Below are 20623 nucleotides of genomic sequence, written 5' to 3'. Positions count from 1 at the left end.
TCTTTTTTAGTTCCTCAGAGGTAACTATTATCCTAAATTTGTTTATTGTATCATGCCTTCTTTTTTAACTTCTACTCTGTGTATTTAGTTATTTATAGTACTTAGTATCATTTTCTGTTTTAAAACTTAGTTTTATATTGTCCATATTGTTCTACCACTTGCCTTTAACACGTAACTTTTTTTCTTTTTCTGAAATACCCATGTAGTTGCAGATCAGTCAAATGTGTAGTATTGTATTATATGAACATATCGTAATATCCATTCATCTCTTAATGGATGTTTAGAATGTGTCTTGTTTTTTGCGATAACAAACATTCCAGTAGTGATCATTTTTGTGCATGTCACTTTTTGCACATATGAGTGTTTCTGTAGGATATTACCCAGGAGGATAATTGCAGGGTTGTAGAGTATGCGATTTTTAGCTTTATAAATATTGCCAGTTTATTCTCCAGTTTCCATTACAATCTGCAGGATAGGCCAACTTTGGTATTTTAAGACATTTTAAAAAAAGACTTTTAATTTTTGACAATGTTAGGAATATGAAATGGTATTCTTTATTGTAGTTTTAATATACAGTTCCTGATTATTAGTGAGTTTACGCACTGACCATTGTAGTTTCTTCTGGAATTACTTGTTAATATCTTTTGTCCAGTTTTTTATTGGGTAATGTTTTTCATATTGATTTGTATTTATTGATAATTCCACATGCTTGAAGTTGGAATTTTTAAAAGCTTTGGGGAATTATGGCCATTATAGGTAAAGGAATTAAAAAAAACTTTTCTCAATGTGTGAGAATTTCACCTTTGGTTTACTCTCTAACTCTGTTCCTTTGGTATTCTGGTAAGACCATATATTAACTATGTTTCTAGGCAACACTGCCTATGGTAAAAATGACCCCTGATTGGTAAACCACATCTGGAATGGACAGATAAATGAAATATAAATACACAGTGGTAGCTTTGGGTTTCCCTGACTTCAGTGGCTCTTATTAATGAGCATACCCCTTGCTGGGTCCTGAAACTTGTTAAAAGAGATATTGGTTCTTGTGGAGAGCAACCTCCTAAGTGGGGAGCTGCTGCACCCACCCAGCGTAGATCTTCCACCTGAGCTGAGCTACTGCTTGAACAAATGTACTTTGTGGGGCATGTGCTTCCACAAAGGAGTACCCGATGCCTCCCTGCTGACCTGCGGTGTTTGGGCCCTGTATCCTTCTCACTAGACTGGTGCCAGATGTTGCTAGGATAGTTTTGTAAGTCTGAATGTTCAGTTGAACCTAAGAAGACCCTTCGGTGAGTGTTGCAGCTTGTTGGCACTTAAAATAAAAATATCTGACAAGTATTTAAAGAATTAGTTTGTGGTATATTTTATAAATCAATGAAGTGTTTTTAATTTTCTTACGAGGACTTTTAAAATAGTTTCTACATCCTGATTATGCAGCCTTGATCCTCAGTAATGACCTCCTCTAGGGGAAGAGGGGAGTATCATAACACATGCCTGTGGTGCTCTGCTGCATGAACTTAACGTGTCCTAAGAAGAATTTTCTTCCTCCAGATGGAGAGGGGGCAGCTAAGAGACACCTGTGGTTCTTCTGCTCTTCTCTAATTGCCTTCGATTTTTAGAAGTGAGGGACTTGAACCGATGGGGCTCAGCTGATGGCTGGCAGGCCACTGGTAAAATAGTCATGTCTCTTTTCCTGATTTTTAGCTCAGCCCATCAATGTGTTTTTTTTGTTTTTTCACGGAAGCTTACTTCTCCAGTGTTACGTTATTCACTAGGAAAATAAGATTTAATACGTAGAAAGCATTCTACATATATTTTAGGGACAAAATAAATGAGATAAAGGAAAGTATATCATGCTCCATACCATTTAAAAATATAAACATAAACATATTTTGATTCTTTTAGATAAGTTGTTCAGTATAACTGTTGCATAGATATTCACTTATATATTAGTAGTGTTTTTAATTAATCATGTAAAAATTTCAGATCTTTAGCTAAACCTTGTTGGACTCATGTGTAGTTGACAGCCCTAATTCAAAATCAAGGATTTGTTTGACCCTTGGTTTTTGGAACAAATGGAAATGCCAAAACTATAGGCTTACCTTAAATATTGCTATATAAGAGACAAACGTGGCTTTTTTTTTTTTCCTAAAATGTTCATATATATGAGAATGAGCATTCTATATGCTCACTACTTCCTTAAGGATAAAAGAAATACAATCTATTGGATCAAGGCAGGAATTAAGTCAGTCTTCTCAGATCCTCTTCTCTCTCCCCATATTTATCACCGGTTGTCTTTTAGATAGGAGCCATGGTGGCCCAGTGGTTCATCGCTCAGCTGCTAACTGAAAGCTCAGTGGTTCAAACCTGCCAGTCGCTCTGTGGGAGAAAGATGTGGCAGTCTGCTTCTGTAAAGATTTATAACCTTGGAAACCTTTTGGGGCAGTTCTACTCTGTCATACAGGGTCACTATGAGTCAGAATCAACCCAGTGGCAACAGTGGTGTGGGTTTTTTTTTTTTTTTTTTTTGGTCTTTTTAATAAGTAGCACTTGCATCCACTGTCCCCTCGTCCCTCCTCCTTCCGGGAAGTAGGGGTAAACTGATTTTAAAGTTGCATATTCAGCATATTAAAAGACCACTGTTTGGCTCTCAGTGTGGGCCCTGGGCCATGTGCCTGTGTTATCCTCCTGCAGCAATCCCAGCCATGCGCCTATTTGGGCTGTAGCTCAAGGGCCTTCACCGAGAGTTACCCAGGTTTCCTTGTGCCTCTCCCTTCTCCTCCTTATAAAAGTACTTCCACATGAATAGTTTTGGGCAGTGCATTTGATTCCTCCCTGTGTAACTTGTGGGCATGTTCATTATCCTGGGTATGTGCTTAATCGTTAAAGTTACATAAAAATTCACACAGTATATACCATAGTAAAGAACCAAACCAGATTCAGTTTGAATCCAAGCTCTTAAACGTATTGTAAAATGGGTATATGGTGAATATCTATCTACCTCATAGGGTTGTGAAAAGTGCTTAACACTAGGCTTAACACTTAATAAGCACTCAGTAAATACTAGCTGTGCTTAAAATTCTTTTAATTTGAAGCTTTGGTATTTAGGAGGTATTAAAGTGTGAGGTCCTTGCTAAATTCTTTTACTGTAATTATTTCATAATATCTGCTGTATCCACTGATGTTTTTTCTATTTAACTTTATTTTACATGTGTTACTAAAGTAGGACTCAGGTTTCACTATATTGCCATCAGATTCGCTATATTCTAACCTCTTCCCTCTCAACTAGAGAATGCCCATTATTTTGTTTGTCATTGTCTCATTTTTTCTGTAAAAGCCTACTCATGTAAGCAAGGGGTGAGGTTAACTTTGAAGAGTCACCTTTTATGTAAGGTGCTGTTTTATCTTTCTCATCACCTATCATAGATACCCAGATAGGGTGGCATTTCCCAGTAAAATGTCTGCTTTGTTTACTTACCAGTTTATGTTTCAGTAATTACAGTGATTCTTCTCTTTTAGTAAGCTATTTTGTAAATATTTTTTAGTTGTTAATCATTTTTTAGAAAGGCAGAAATTTCATTTAAAGGTCTCTCTCTCTCTTTTTTTTTTTTAATGAAATAGATTCCCTACCAAAATGAGTGATACTTTCTTATGAAAAGCAAACTGATGGCTGTTAGTATCTAAAAAGCAAGAAATGGGTGTTATGTCCTATTCAATAATTTTTTAGTTCACTCTCTCATTTTGGTTGTGAACAGTTAAACTAATGATTTTTCCCCTCATTTTGGTTAAGGCAAATGATTAAGTATACCACCTAGCTCAGCACGAAGCATAGGTAGTCCCTTAATCCTGGTTAAACTCTACTTTGTTGATTTAGAATTAACACTCACTTGGAAGTATCAGAGCCAAGAAAAAATATTTTTGACATGTTAAGACTTATTTCCACTCTCTGAGCATATATTCATACCTAAGCAACTGGATATTTGACTTTCACTTGATTTTGTTTTAGATAACTTTATTAAGCATATTGTAGAGTTACGGTTCTAGCTTTATTTCTTGGTAGAAGTGTTGAATACGAAGTGATGAGTTAGAGTAGTCGGCTTCTGTCAGCTTTTCTTCACATTTTATATTTGACTTATCCCTCTGACTAATAAGCCTTATGTTTAACACTGAGTCAGGGACCTAGTACGGTGAATTTATTCTTTACACAGTCATTTTAATTCCACATTTACATGTAGCATACTGATGGCCAGTCATAAATTTTTAAGTGGGAGTTCTTCCTTTAATAACAAAATACGGAAGTTTGTAATAAAAGTTACCATAAAGATTGAGGGTTTTATTGAGTGCTTTTTACTCTTAGTAATTCACTGCTTTGACATATTCTTTAGGCCCTTAAGTTTGGAGGTCAGTGTCTAAGACTTTAACTTCTATCCCTAGTTTTATATTTAATTCACCGTAAACTTTTGTGCATATAATTGCTGTATAATATCAAGTTTTTCATCTAAAAAATTTATAAATAATAGTGGGTTCCCTTACATGTGTTATATAATTATCAACTTTTCTCTATGAAACCCATTAAGAATCTCTGGAATAAAATGTTGAAATGTAACAAAATTATTGTGATTGCCATCAGATTTAACAAATGTATGTTTATATAATGTGCCAAGGTATTGTACAAAGTGCAATGGAGAATACAAAGATGAGTAAGACACAGCCTCTGGCCTCAAAGAGCTTATAATCACAGCACGGGTCCACTTTCAAGTTTCTAATATACTTAGAGTAGAAATAAGTACATAGACAATCAAAATAATAACTATGATATAACAGGGACATAGTAGTTTTATACTTTTGTGTTCTCAACTTCCTTATGCACTGCCTGGCACGTATTATGGGCTCAATACATACTTACAGATTGACTGGAAGCTCCTATTAAAGTGATGTGATGGTTGCTGGTGTGTAAGAGAGGTGAAAGATCTCATTTGTATGCAAGGTTAGGAAAGACTTCATGAGGCGTTGACCCTTGAGGTGCTGAATCTTAGAGGATCAGTAAGGTTTAGATAGGCAGAAGATAAAAGCAGGAGAGGTCATATATGTGTTGGCATGAAAGTGCCAGGCTAGGTCAAAGAACAGTGCATAGACCAGTTTGTCCAGAGCTCAGAACATATAGCTAAGGGAACATTTGGTGGACAGAGCTAGAAAACCAGGCAGCTTGTACATGCTCCTAAATGCCAAATCCCTGTTTAATTTCACACAGACTAAGAGAAAAGGAAAGAGAACTGACATTTTTTGTATACTTCCTACGTGTTACAAATTATAGTAGTCATTTAATAGCGCGTTTATTCCTGAAATCAGTACTATATAGTAAGTTCTATCTCTGTGTTACACATCAGGGTACTGTGATACTACTGATCACTGGATAAATTGACTAAGGAAGATACTTGAGTTGGGGAGAAGTTACTGGGGGAAGCTTTTCAAGAGGTAAGGAAATCCTGGTAATTATAGAGGCATTGGAAAGAAGATGATGTGATCAAGAGAAACTGCAAAAGTAGAATCTAAAGATCCTAGAAGATGATTGGGTTGAAGATAAAGAGGAGTTAAAGAAAATTTCCTGGGTGACGTTTAGTTCTTCCAGAAAGGTGAAGAGTTTAATTTTGGACACATCTTTATTTAGGGAAAAATGTTATGAGGGGTTAGAAATTGGGTACCGGTACTAAGGTGATAATCTTGATAATAAAAGTGTGAATTTGGCCTCATGTATGTTAGAAGCAAGGATGGTGAAACTGCATCTTACATACTTTGGACATGTTGTCAGGAGGGATCAGTTACTGGAGAGAGGGACATCATGGTTGGTAAAGTACAGGGTCAGCGGAAAAGAGGAAGACCCTCAACAAGGTGGTTTGACACAGTGGCTACAACAATGATCTCAAGTGTAACAGTGATTGTAAGGATGGCATCGGACCGGGCGGTATTTCATTCTGTTGTGCGTAGGGTCCATATGAGTCGGAAGCGACTCGACGGCACCTAACAACAACAACATGTAGATAGTATAATCAAAATTGCATCAGCAGATAAAATATTCAAGGAGTTACTTTATAGAAAAAGAACAGAGCAAGGATATCATTCAAAAAATGCCCATATTATTTTGGGGGGCTGGGGGTTTGGTGGCAGGGAGAAGTGGATCCTGTACAAGAAGAAAGGTCAGGGAGGTAGGAAAAGGGAGAAGCATGATAGTGCAGTGTCATTGAAACCAAGGGACAAGATTATTTTAGAAGGGAGGTGGTAGGTCACAGGGTCAGCACAGAAAAAAGCTAAAGTAAAATGAAAAAGGTCTGAAAAAAGAGTGACCAGGTTTCAGTGTTCTCAGAGAGGCCAAATTGTACAATACTTGAGGGGATGGTGAGACGATATGATTTATACGAGGTTCTCAAGAGGGACAGTGACCTTATGGCATATTTGGAAAGGTGAAGGGGCAGTTTTGGCTGTCACGGTGATTGAAGGCATGCTACCTGACCAAGGTCCCCCAGAGAGGGAAGGAGTCCCTGCTACTCTGTCTGAAATTTCAACGACCTACACTTTTCTAATCCCCTTGCATGCTCTTTTTCCCTACTTAGTTTTTATCATTATCTTACATACTATATCTTTTCCTTATTTATCTTGTTTATTGTCCCTCTTTGTAAGGTCAGGAGGGCAAAGATTTTTATCTGTTTGGTTTGCTGCTGTATCTACCATATCTAGAACAGGTTTTGGCACACAATGAATATTTAGTGAAAAAATGCATGGAAATTATAGTGATTTGCATACCTGGCCTTTCTCCCTCGATGTGCTACAAACTTCTGAAACCTTAACCCTAACAATGCCTTACATATTGTTTAGCTGTTGTTTAAATTTTATTTACAGCAGCATTGCAGGGGGGAAAAAAAGATAGCAGTTTGGGGACTCAGCTGACCTGAGTTTGAATTTCTTATTAATTTGCCCTTAATTAAACTACCAGACCTCTCTCTAAGCCTCACTTTCCAGCTGTAAAATGAGGGTAACCTGTTTCTTAGGGCTGTGAGGAGGATTAGAGAAAGCACATATCAGAGTGGCAGGCACATAATACACCCCAAGTAAATAACTCGTGTTTTGTAATCTTTCTTTACCCTTGAGTAAGTTACTAGACCTTACTGAGCCTCACTTTAAACCAACCTCATGGTGTTTGTGAGGAACCAATGAGAAGTCATGCACAAAGCCCTTGGCTAGTTTTGGAGCAGTTATACTCTGCAATGGGGTGGGGGGCGGGGCATGAGTCGGAGCTGACTGGATGCAGCTAGCAACAAAGCATAATGCCTGCAGAGCCGGCAATCCATAGCCTCTGCTCTTCTTTGTTCAGTGGTTAAGAGCATAGACTCTTGAACTGCATGCATTCAAATCCTGACCTTTTTACTTTCTAACGTTACTGTGCCTCAGTTTTCTCATCTGTAAATTGGGAGAAATAACAACACTAGCCCCACAGGGTTGTTGTGAGGAAAATAGATGTAAATATCAGTAACAAGCTTAAACCAGTACCTGGCACACAGTAAGTGGTAGATGTGCTTGTTTAAAAAGTAATGAAATAACGTTTCTTTATCCCCCCACCCCCACTTTTAACCCTGTTAAGTGGCCAAAGGAGCCTTGGTGGCACAATGGTTAAAGTGCTTTGCTCCTAACTGAAAGGTCAGTGGTTCATGCCCACAAGCTGCTCTGCAGGATAAAGATGTGGCAGTCTGCTTCCATAAAGATTGCAGCCTTGGAAACCCTGTGGGACAATTCTCCTTCGTCCTATAGAGTCGCTGTGAGTCAGAATTGACTCAAGGTTGCAGAACAACAGGTGGTTTTTACCTGATGTAATCTGAATAAAATGAAGTGTTTACTAAAAAAAAAAATGGGGCCCTATTATAATGAAGTTGACCTTGTTTAGGGGGAAAAGTAAAATAAACTAGCAAAAATAACAATGCCACCCTTCATGGTCTGATGGGGTAAGGTAGCTGTGGTCTTGCATCTTCCGTGTACAACAATAAAAAGGCCACACTTTGGTCTCCATTATGGTCAATATCCACTCAGTAGCAAGGGCAGGTTGGTTTAAATCTTGTCTTTGAAAAACGTGGGTATTGTCATTTGCAAACCTGACCTCTATTTCTGTGGCTCCCTATCGTGCCAGCTGGTTTCTAGGAATGGTTGGGAATGTAGTTTGAGTTAGAAACTGGGAGGGAGCAGCAAAATTGGAGGAACAGGTGGTGAGTAGCTGGCCAATCTAGAAACCTTCCCCTCTTGATAGAGAAGGTTTTCTTTATTAGTAAATCATTTTGCTAACATATCCCGTATTGTACCCCTCAGTTCTTCAATCCTGTCAGGGATAAAAGGTTGATACAGAAAGAACCAAGGAGTTTTATCACATCACTTAGTACTGAGCTGGATCTAGTTTCCTATTGTTTTTTTTTTAAAGACAGGCTTAGGAGACAGTGGTGGCTCAGTGGTAGAATTCCCACCTTCCAATGTGGGATACCCAGTTTCAATTCCCAGTCAGTACTCCTCGGCGTAGCATGTTGCTATGATGCAGAACAGATTTCAGCAGAGCTTCTGTACTAAGACTAGGAAGAAAGGCTTGGCAGTCTAATTCCAAAACATTGGCAGTCAAAACCTTTGGATTACAGGGTCTGATCTCGTTATGCATGGGATCACCATGAGTTGGAGGCCAACCCAGTGGCAGCTAACAACAATAACAACAAAAAGATAGGCTTAGAAAAGAAAGGTAAGTGCTTCAAATGAACAAATTCAACTTCCTTATGTTGTGTTGCGGTGACATCTCCTCTCTGTTAACAGAGGTTCTACTAGATCTCTGTGTGCAACCCAAATCTCTCTCTTCACTCTCTAGTGCTGGGGAGGCAAGCAGCCTACATCTTTTGTGCCAGCTCTTACTGAGGATAGTGATTGCCTGGAGTGCTGTGTTGAGAAGAATTGTGAGGCCACACACAGCCTAAGAAGTGATTAATTAGCAATGTCCGCTGTGCAAGGGGTGAGGGAGTAACGGTAGCGTATGTGTTAAGCATTTGATAACTTTGATGGGATCCAGTGATAGAGTTCAGCTTTGAGACACTCGGAGCCTCATTTTGGATTCGAGTATTTTTGTCTCTTAATTAGTATGCAGGCAGTTCCCAGGTTACAAAAGAGATCTGTTCCTAAGTATGTCTTTAAGTCAGATTTGTAGGTAAGCCAGAGCATGTACATACGGTTCTTATTTAGCATCAGTTAGTCAAATATTTCACCTTTCTGTGCATATAAAACACTTAAAAAACACTCCCAAATGTTTTCATGAATGTCACAGAGTAGTATGTGCTTTCATTATTATGAAAAACTGTATTTAATTTTTAATATAGTAGATTTTATGGCAGTCCCTTCTTAAGTATGAGTTGTCATAAGTTGGATGTTTGTAACCCAGGAGCTACCTATATGCCTATTGCTTTATTCCACAGTAAAATACAAATAAATTAGGAATCGTTTATTGTTGCTGTTGTTAGGTGCCGTCGAGTTAGTTCTGACTCATAGCAACCCAGTGTACTACAAAACGAAACACTACCCAGTAGTCTTGTGCCATCCTCACAATCATTGTTGTCCATGAGCTCACTGTTGGAGCCACTGTGTCAGTCCATCTTGTTGAAGGTCTTCCTCTTTTTCGCTGACCGTCTACTTTACCAAGCATGATGTCCTTCTCCAGGGACTGAGCCCTCATGATAACATGTCCAAAGTACATGAGACAAAGTTTCATCATCCTTGCTTCTAAGGAGCATTCTGGCTGTACTTTTCCAAGACAGATTTGTTCGTTCTTCTGGCAGTACGTGGTATAGTCAGTATTCTTTGCCAACACCATAATTCAAAAGTGTCAGTTCTTCTTTGGTCTTACTCATTGTCCAGCTTTCGCTTGTATATGCGGCAGTTGAAAATACCATTACTTGGGTGAGGCGCACCTTACTTCTCAAAGTAATATCTTTGCTTTTTAGCACTTCAAAGAGGCCTTTTGCAGCAGATTTGCCCGGTATAATACGTCGTTTGATTTCTTGACTGCTGCTTCCGTGGGCATCGATTGTGGATCCAAGTAAAATGAAATCCTTGACAACTTCAGTCTTTTCTCCATTTATCATGATGGGTGACCCTGCTGGTATTTGAAATACTGGTGACATAGCTTCCAGCATCACAGCAACATGCAAGCGGCCACAATACATGTGAAGAATCATCTCTTCGCTTGGGCTATTTACAGTTAGTTACCTGTGTGTGATTTTCTTGCTTGCTGTAAGGAAAAGCTTATGTATTTTCCAGATTATTCTTCATTCTCTCAATTCCGAAATAAGTAAATTGCTCTCTAACCTTTTCCTTGAACTTCTCTTGTTTAGTTGACACATAGTTTTGGTCTTCTGTTTTTAAGTTTAATACAAAATACTCCTCAATTCTGGGGTGATTTCACTTATTGGACTACTAAGTTAAACACTTGAAATCTTGGACATGTACCATGTGGCTGTAACAGACTTGGGGATACATCTCATTCCTTAAGGAGCGCGTGTGCGCGCGTGCGTGCATGTGCGCACTCATGTACATGCATTGTCCTTCTATTTCCCTTCCTATCAGCCAGAGGTAATTCCTCAGTCTAACTGCGATGGTCTAAAGGTATTTTGTTCCATTTTGTTTTGTTTTCTTCTTGTAAATTAAAGTAAGTTTTTCCCATTTTGACAGCTGACAAGGAATACTCTGTGGTTGAGGCAATAATGGAAATGTTGAAAATAAAAGCAAAACTTTCACATTTCCCAAGTAAAGTATGTATTAGACTTTTTAAGATTAGGAGTCCCTGGGTGGTGCAGACTGTTAATGTGCTCCACTGCTAGCTGAAAGATTAGAGGTTTGAGTCCACCCAGAGGTACCTCAGAAGAAAGCCCTGGAGACCTACTTCTGAAAAATCACCCATTGAAAACCCTCTGGAGCACAGGTCTGCTCTGACCCACATGGGGTCGCCGTGAGTCAGAATCAGCTCTAAGGCAGCTGGTTATAATACACGTGTACACAGTAAGCTCACATACACCCTCGTCACTTCTCACTGATACTCCTGTTCCAGCTTCGTAGCCACTCTGGTGTCATTTCTTGAATTCCACAGCCAGGGCAACTATCTAGGGTAAACTGTCTTTAAAAAAAACTTTTTTTTTTTTTTTTAACTGATCCTGTTGTTCACCTGCCCTGAACCCTTCATGGGTTCCCCATCCTGTACAGGATGAATTTCAACCTCCTTAGCTCTGTAGACGCAGCTCATCCTAGCCTGGCCCAGGCCCACCTCTCCAGCCTCTTCTCCCGCCACCTTCTCCTAGGGACCTTTGTGCTGTGTTTGTAGAGAGTTCTTGGAGCCCTGAGTGAGAAGTGTGCCCTCTTGGCCCCTGCTTTTGCACTTGCATCCACCCTTCCTCACACACTCGATGCAGTCCAGCTTGTCCTTCTGTTTCAAATTTAGGCTTTCTCCTTTGCTCCTGTAAGAGCCCAGACCGTCAGGTGACATTTCTCATGGTTTACAGGTTTGCATACTTTTCTGTTTGCCCTCCTTGATTACGGGTCCCTGGAGGCCAGGGGTTTTGTTCTGTTCATCTTTGTATCTCCAACACCTGACATAGTGCCTTACACTAGAATACTGAATAAACATTTCTTGAATGAAATAAATGAATCTTGGATTTAAAAAGAAAAAGAGAAATAGAACTGAAAGACATCAAATCAAGCATCAAAGATATTTTTTCCATTATTATAAAATATTTTTGTGGCTTGTGGAGTTTAAAGAAAGACTTCTTTTTTCCTTTAATGATGTTTTCCCTCTTTTTACATCAGTGCTGCTATGATTAGTTATTACTACTCTATTAGCCCACCTGCTGTTCCTTGGAAACCCTGTGGAATAGTTCTACCCTGTCCTATAGGGGCGCTATGATTTGGCATTGACTCAGTGGCAATGCGTTTGGTTTTTGGTTAAAGTATGTGAGGTATAAACCCTCACAGGCCATAGGGTTCTCATGAATTCAGGCGCACAGATCACTTAAGAATTTCACTTGTTGCCTAGTGGTACTCCAGTGACCTCAAAGAATAAATGTATCCTTTAAAGTTTCCTTACTTTAGAGTGGTTTACTTAGGCACTAACTGGGAAGAATCTTACTCAATAGTAATCTTAATATTTCAGTATTTTGAGAGGAGACGAAAATAGACAAACCGAGTGTTGGTGTGGGGGAAGGTGGAAGAAATTATCAAACTCGTTCAAAAGCACTTAACAAGTGACACTTGAAGTTGAGTCAGAATTGGCTCAGAGCGGTAAGAAGCAGCGCTAAGCTGTGAGAGATCCGGCCTTAGAGGCGAACACAGAGCACGTGTTCTTCAGCACCTTTGGTCACAAGTGCCTCTCGTACCTGTGCAAGTTTGGAATAGATGAAGAGTTAATCATTTGCCTCAAAGCATAGCGTCTTCACAAAGAGTAGCTTTTTGCCTAACTTTGACAATTCTATTTGATTGACCAAGTTTGTAAATACATGAAAACTTTGAGTATGACCTTAGTTAAAACAGGTTGTCAAAAAAGATATAACCACCTTAATCTGATATTACCTGTGTGGTGCTCCTTTATGATACAATTAAAGAACAAATTTGGGTAGCCCACCAGAGTTCAGGGTAGCAAGAAGGTGTGTAAGCACCATTAGCCTTCGTAGTTGAGTAATAGGTTATAGCACTTCTGTTTTATCCCTGAAATCTTGAAGAAGCAGCATGTTCTAGTTTCTGGCTTTGGTTACTTGGGTTCTGTAAACAGTTAATGTGTTTGGCTGCTAACCAAAAGGTTGGAGGTTCTTGTCTATCCAGAGGCACCTTGGGAGAAAGGCCTGGTGATCTACTTCCGAAAAATCAGCCATTGAAAATCCTTTGGTGTATATTTCTACTCCGACACACATGGAGTCTCCACGATTTGGAATCGACTAATTGGCAACTGGTTTTTTGAAAATAATAGTTGAGGTTTTCTCCTTAATTAATTTGTAAGTTATTGGAAAGTTAGGTACTTGAAAAAAGTCTTAACTAGAGACAGTGGAGTAGAATTCCAAGTTTGGGGATTTGATACGGATGATTCTGAGAGTCCCAGGACTAGGTAGCTCTCACGTTCTTTTTAGCCCCAAGATTTTAAGGTTCTAGTTGACCGTCTGTCTTGTCGGAAACTTTCATTAGGGAACAATGCCAGACTCAAAGGGCTGGATTAATCAGTGAATCAGATTCTCTTGGTATACAATTTGCTCCCTCACCCTCAGGCATTTTTGGGAGCCTGAAATATGTAAGGGAGTCCTGGTGGCACAGTGGCTAAGAACTCAGGCTGCTATTCAAAAGGCTGGCAGTTTGAATCCACCTGCTGTTCCTTGGAAACCCTGTGGAGTCGTTCTACTCTGTCCTATAGGGTCGCTATGATTTGGCATTGACTCAGTGGCAATGGGTTTGGTTTTTGGTTAAAGTATGTAAGGTATAAACCCTCATAGGCCATAGGGTTCTCATGAATTTAGGCGCACAGATCACTTAAGAATTTCACTTGTTGCCTAGTGGTACTCCAGTGACCTCAAAAAATAAATGTATCCTTTAAAATTTCTTTACTTTAGAGTGGTTTACTTAGGCACTAATTGGGAAGAATCTTACTCAGTAGTTGGAAGCCTCCAAAATCTTGAATGAAGTACAAATGCTGAGATGGAAATATAGTGTGCTATTTGTATGTTATTTCATTTCATGAAGTGGTAACTTGGCAGAGTTATATTTAGAAGTTGATTTCACCCTATAGTCCTTCTTCTCAGCCCTCTGTTGTGTGGGTAAAAACATAGACATTTATGTACTGGTATTTGCATAAGCTTTTATTAGAAATAATTCAACAAAATAGCACTCAGTGGTAGGTTAGCACAGTTGGGCCTTCTTTAAGGCTCATTTTTCTATGCATCCAAAGCAAGAGATCCTTAGTTAATATAAGTAGAATATTCACAGATAGGACTTTTCCTCTTTTCCTCGCTCACCTCTTGGGGAAGGAGGTCAGAGGCCACGTGACCTAATTTTATTATACTTATGAAATTTATTCTCATTGCATTTCCAAAAAAAATTAACAAATAGATGGACTATTCCATTATATTTTATCAGGCTTTAAAAATCTGATATTTAACTATAATTTAGAATTACAATGCTGATGGGTTTGTGAATTAATACTATAAATCATTTAAAATTTGTCTACACTCTGCCACTTGTTAAACACGTCACCTTCAGAGTTTATCTCATTCTTAATCATATGAATAAGTATGTGGTCATACTGTATCAAGAAACCTTTGCAGATTAAAGATTTGCCACCTCTTGGTACAGTGGGTTCAATTTGCTTTTTTGTATTTGTACTGTGGAAATTTAGAATAGTATAATGAACTCCCACGTGTGCTCCATCCAGCTTCAGAAATTATCAACATTTTGCCATATTTTTAAATTATGTAAGCAACATTACTAAAAAGCTCAGAAATTAGAATAAAAATAACTATGGTCCCATCTGCCTTAATCCAACTCTTAACATGTTATATATTCTCTTACTTATGGTTATAATTTGTTGATACTGTTTCCCTCTTCATTTTACCGATCTAAACCCGATACCAAAGAAAGAGCTGATAAACCTGCCATCAGTTGATGTCCTCCTGGCTAGGCACTGGGTTAACTGCTTTACATGCAACTCATGGAATCTTCACAGTAAGGCTGCAGAGTAGGCATTTTCCCTGTATATGCAGATCAGGAACCTAAGACTCGGAGAGGTTAGATAAGTAACTTGGTCAAGAGTTACATATCCAATGTATGGATTCAAACTAAAGTCTTAACTTCAAAGACCATGCTTTTTCCTCCCTATAAAGTGGCCTTTCAAAAGCTTTTTCTCATGTTGCCATGCAGTCACTTTTAAGGAAAAAGAAACGTCAGTACGTGAATTTTGACCGTGTGACATACAGAAGCAGCACTAGGTTAGGTGCTGCTGAGGATGCAGAAAAATACAAGGTATGGTCCCTGCCCTCCAAGTGTTTATGCTCTAATGGTACACTAACAAAGAATATAAGACAGGGCTTAATTTGGTGGTACACGTTGTAACTGTTCATAGAAACGCAGCGAAGGAGAAAATCGATGAGGATTATACCATAGGTAGGAAGGCTGCCTAGCAGATTTAGGATTTCAGCTAAAATTAAAAAGCCTGACAACACCAAATGTTGGTGGGATGTGGGACAACCATAACTCTCCTACATTCCTGGTGGGAGTGTAAAATGGTACAGCCACTTTGAAAAACAGTTAGTTTTGGCACTTTCTTATAAAGTTAAAAATATACATATCTATGAGCCAGCAATTCTACTCCTAGGTATTTATCCAAGAGGAAAGAAAACATATGTCTACAAAAAGACTTGTAAATGAGTATTCGTAGCAGTTTGTACATAATCTCCTTGTATTAGTTTTCTATTGTTGCATAACAGATTACCACAAAAAAACAGCGCCCATTTATTAGCTTACAGTTCTGTAGATGAGAAATCCAGAATGACATGGCTGGGTTCTCTGCTCAAAGTAATGTGTTAATGTGTTACCTGGGATGAATTCTCATCTGGAGACTCTGGGGGGACAGCCACTTCTAAGCTTGTTCTTGTTGTTGGCAGAATTCAGCATCTTGAAGCTGTAGGACGAGGTTCCATTTCCCTGCAGACTCATCTGGGGGCCACTCTTAGCTCCTAGAAGTCACCCCCGTTCCTTGACATGTGATTCCCTCCATCTTCAAGCTAGCAACAGTGCATCATAGCCTTCTCATGCCTCAAGTCTCTGAATTCCTTTTCTGCCATATTTGATTAGGTCAGGCCCATTCTGATAATCTCTGTCTCTTAAGCCAGTTGTGCTTTATAGCATAACCTAATCTTGGAGGTAAAATCCATCATATTCACAGTCCTGGGTAATATGCAGAGCATGTTCATCAGGGAGTGGAGAATCTTGGGGGCAATCTTAGAGTTTTCCTTACCATAACTCCCTTGGAAACAACACAGTTGTCTCATCAGGAGAGTAGATAAGCAAAGTGTACCCTCAGGAATGAAAAGGAACAAATTATTGATATATACAGTAACATGGATGAATCGCAAAACGTTACGCTGAAAGAAGCCAGACGCAAAAGAGTACCTACTCTGTGATTTCACTTAGTTGAAGTTCTAGAAAAAGCAAAACTAAACTAGTAGAAATCAAAATAGTGGTTGCTGGCAGGGTAGGGAGGTGGGGGTTGCCTGAGAACAGGAACAAGAGAATTTTCAGGGCTGATGAAAGTGTTCTATATCTTCATTGGAGTGTAGATTACATAGGTCCTTTCATTTGTCAAAACTCTTGAACTATCCTTAAGATCTATGTATTGCACTGAATGTAAATTGTACCTCAATGTAAAAAATAAAGCATTTACTCTGTTGAATCCTTGCTTTACCCTTCCCCAGTCTTTCAGATTTAGAAACGAGCCACCATTACATGTAACCACCATCATAAAATTACAAAGCTTGAAGCAACTTGTGGAAGTTGTCTAGTCTCATTCCTTTGTAAACACCACTGTCTTGGTAAATTAAAGAGTTTAACATCGCTAATGATAAAATCTGCCACCTTCTGCACACGTGGGGGAAGTTGACAATTGTACTGATTTGTTTGTGCCAGCAGAAGATATGACAGAAGGACAGATTTGCTAACAGCAGTACATCTTGAAGTGTAAGCAGAGAATCTGGATCAAGACATTTCACTTAGATGTGTTTGGCAGGAGACTTTTTCTTACTATGATTGATTTGATGGGGGAATGTACAGCATTTTGCTCTTGCCCATGAATTGGCTGAGAAATGACTTGTAAAATCTATTTTAGCTAATAAAGGACACATGGTATTAATTTTAGAATATTGGTGACCTTGTCCAGCCTATGTAGAAATGACCTGTAAGATCACTAAAAGTTTGATGACCCTGTGAGCAGAAAGAGGGCAAACTTCGATAGAGGGATTTCACAAAACTGCCCTTTGCAGTTTTTATGTTAGTGTTTTTAAAACTGCCTATTCTCATATTTGCTAATCATCACATTAATTTCATAAGATGCCCTGAGCCGATTATTGACTTCAAGTTTTAAGTGCGTAAGTCACACATTTCAGTAGCTATTAAAATCATAATTTTTAAAAGTTTTTAAAAAAATTTAGTTACTTTTAAAATTCTAAATTTGGCTTTTTTATCAGGCCTTGTCATGTGCTGGTATTTTAAATTTATTTTCTTAGTATCTGCCACATTCTATTTTCTAATTGAATTTCTTCGCTTGGGTCCTTATGTTCACTGACACCTCTCTAATCAGTCTAGGCTCTCGTGGTTTTTAGTGTTGTCTTCCGAGTACCTACAGTTCCTTCCAGTACCTTAAAAGAGAGTTCCTTCAGTGACTTTAACAGAGTGAGTAGACATGCACTCCATCCTATGAGTTATTAATATGTTGAGTTACTGTACCGAAATAAGAGTTTTGGAATTGTTCAAGTCTGAGATCTGAAGAAGTTATACAAGTTTTGGGATAGATAATTTTTGTATGGCAGTAATAGCCTCATCATCTTGGTCTTCAGTGTAGCTTATCTATAACTATTCTTGATTTTTTTGTATTAAAGTGTATACCTTTGGCTTGATTTACTCACGAATAATGTGATTTATATAAAATGATTGTGTGAGATGAAGACTCTTACCAGGGTCTCGATTTTTGAGGTGAGGAAACCAATGCAATAATTATAACCAAGAAATGTAAGATTGTAGCTTAAGTTAGTCTGTTGACTTCAAATGAAGAGGTTCTGTCTTTCTGTTCGTCTCATACTATAGTCTGAGCGTTCTTTCTTCTGATTGTGTGTTGTGCTTCAGTTTGATTCTCTTCTGGGGCCAACTCCTCACCCCACCTTTCTCTCTACCTCCAACTTCCCAACACACTTTTGCATTTACGTTCCTTCCCAAAATTACTTGATTGGCGGATTAAAAAACATTTTTAATATGAAACAAACCATAACTAAAAATGAAACAGGTATATAATGTAATCTGCTGATGTCTTTTTGTCCAGAGCTTCAACCTATTACTGGGAACATTAAAAAAAAAATTATTGAACAACCACTGTGTGTCAACACTGTGCTAATGTTTTTACATACGTGTTTTGAGTAGTGATTGTTCATTAGAAATAGATTAAGTTGACAAGACTCAAGGGAACTTAAAAAAAAAAATTTTTTTTAAGACTGTTTTAGGCATGGGAGTAGTTTTCTTCTTGAAAAAACTTAAAAATTACTTAAAGAACATAAATTCCTAGTAAGCATACACATACATTTGGGTGTTAAAACGTGTGCTGAATGTGTTTTACTAATTCAGAGAATTAGTTCACTCTCTGTGGATAGCTATAATATCTTCAAAATGTTGGTTGTGGCGGACTTACCAGATTTATGTCACGAGGGGCAAAGCTCAAGAGAGCGAAAGAGCACGCATTTCCTCCTAACTGCCCCACTTCATGTTACAGCTCACAGCGAGTTATTCAGGGCCTGTGCTGTGTCCTGGTGAAAGGAAGACCAGGCATCAGAATGTTTGTTTTGAGTACTTATTTTTAGCAGCAGATCCAGAAAATATTTGTATTTTCATCGCAGGGTATACCATTTTATTTATTATGGTAATTCCAAAAAGAGTAATTTTAGACATGTGTATGTGAGTGCGTGTATGCATTGTGTGCATGTGTGTGCACGTGAGAGAGCGAGAGAGAGACTGAGTCTGAGACTGTGTGTTGAGAGAGAAGAAAAAGACATCCCCTTAATAGCAGGAGGGGGTAGAGGCTTACTCAGTCTATTATCATAAAGCTCTGCTAATGTAGCTTCTGAGTCATGTGACTGCAGAAAAGGCTATTATCTCAATGAAAAGGAAACCGCTTTTTAGAGCAAGCAATAGAATAGAAGCCAGAGGAATTTTCGAGTGTTCCACCATGCTGGATTGTCAAAGGGGGATCTCTCTGATCAGCAGCTAAAACAGGATTTGTGTGGCTAGTTTGTCAGCTCTCCTTAGAGACAAACGATAGAGGAGATAAGCGGTGGGGTGTGCAGCATGTGCTCAGGTTTACATCAAGACGTATGTGGGCTTGGGTAACAAGAGATTTCTCTCTGAGGCAATACATTTACTGCTAATCGTGGGTTTTTGTTTTTTGAAGAGTGATGTATGGTATTTTTATTTACATCACTGGCTGAAGATAAAGAGAAGCTGCTGCTGAACTCTGACTTGAACTGCAGAGGCTGTGGACGATTACAAGGTGTGTTTCAGAAGTGTTCTGACTTAATATTTGGTAATGTTCTCGGAATTCTGTGTGCTTGTGGATTGGATGTGCGTGTGTTGTCGAGGGGAGAGCTGAGCTTGACAGCCAGGCGGTGAGAATGTTCTCAGGAACAAATGGATACCATGCGACCCAAATTGGTTCCTTCGTGTTCCTTATTTCTTTTGTGTTTATTTAGTGATTAAAGGTTTACTTACAGTTTCTTTATGTGGCCAAATACAGTCTGTCTCATGCCTGCTTTAAGAAATACTTTGGTAAGCGTTTTCGGAAATTCAGAACAGGAATCCGACACAAATCTCAATCATTAAAGAATAAATATAAGATGTATATTTGTATCTCTGTGTTTAGTTTTTTCCTTTTTAACTCCAGGCTTAAAGTGGAGCCTTGCAGTACATTTTAAAATTATTAAATTTTGATTAGGTGATAAATAGACCTTTCTTTTATTGGCTGAGGCCTCGAATGAATGATTTTTGGTTGTCATTGTTTTGTATAATGCCCAACTTTTCTGATTTATTATATCTTTATGCGACTGTATGCAGAAAGCTAAATGACATTCAGTTAATCTTCAGACTGTGCTTGTCCACTTTTGCTCACGCTAATGCTATTAATTCTCTTAACAGTCTGTACCTTTCTCTTGTCCTAGGAAGGTGTAGTACTTAAAAATCTGAGGTTAGTGAAAGATAACCATAAGCTTTCTCTGAAAAAGGATAATTACTGTACAGTGTGTTCCTGAGGAGTAAACTTGCTAATTTGTTTTTCACGTAACTTGTAGAACAGATATGCTCAACTTAAAAAAAAAAAGTTGAATGTGTGTGTGTTTCCAAATCATAAGTGACTTGGAAACTGAACTAAATTGTAGATGTTTCTTTTTTGAAATTGAAAACAGAGGAGATAGTAAACCTATTAGACTGTTCATGCAAATGTATAGGCAATTTGCAGAGAATTAATTCTTGCTGTCTTTTCCAATAAAAGATGGTGAGAGCAGCTCAAACATAATTTTTAATTATACTAAGTACAGGAAATTCTCCGTCCTTATAATATCTACAAACCATATCTTAGCACAATGTGGTTAAATAAGTCATTACTCTTATTAAAAGGGATTTTCTTAAAAAACAAAAACACACACACAACATTGGCACCTGGTCATAGTCTACCTACATAAAAGACAGTTACATACTGATTTAATTCCAAAAGGCATTAGCATCGTATATTAAATATTTTGAATAATAGAAACTTTAAAGCCTTTCTTTGTTTCTGTTTTTA

General features: G+C 38.3%; 1 protein-coding gene across 21 annotated transcripts in view; it reads left to right on the top strand.

Annotated features, from left to right (window-relative positions):
* The window catches only part of NCOA2 (nuclear receptor coactivator 2), a 321186-nt gene that overhangs the window by 149972 nt on the left and 150591 nt on the right, over positions 1–20623 (top strand). The window contains exon 1 of one of the 21 annotated variants that reach the window (XM_064267800.1): positions 16287–19339. The exons of the other annotated variants lie outside the window; for them this stretch is intronic. The gene's annotated coding sequence lies outside the window, so the exon portion shown is untranslated. Of the gene's footprint in view, positions 1–16286; positions 19340–20623 lie in introns of those variants that run through there. 21 annotated transcript variants of the gene reach the window in all.

This window comes from Loxodonta africana, chromosome 14 (genome assembly GCF_030014295.1).
Source record: "Loxodonta africana isolate mLoxAfr1 chromosome 14, mLoxAfr1.hap2, whole genome shotgun sequence".
NCBI lineage: Eukaryota > Metazoa > Chordata > Mammalia > Proboscidea > Elephantidae > Loxodonta > Loxodonta africana.
This window is presented reverse-complemented; position numbering and strand designations above follow the sequence as displayed.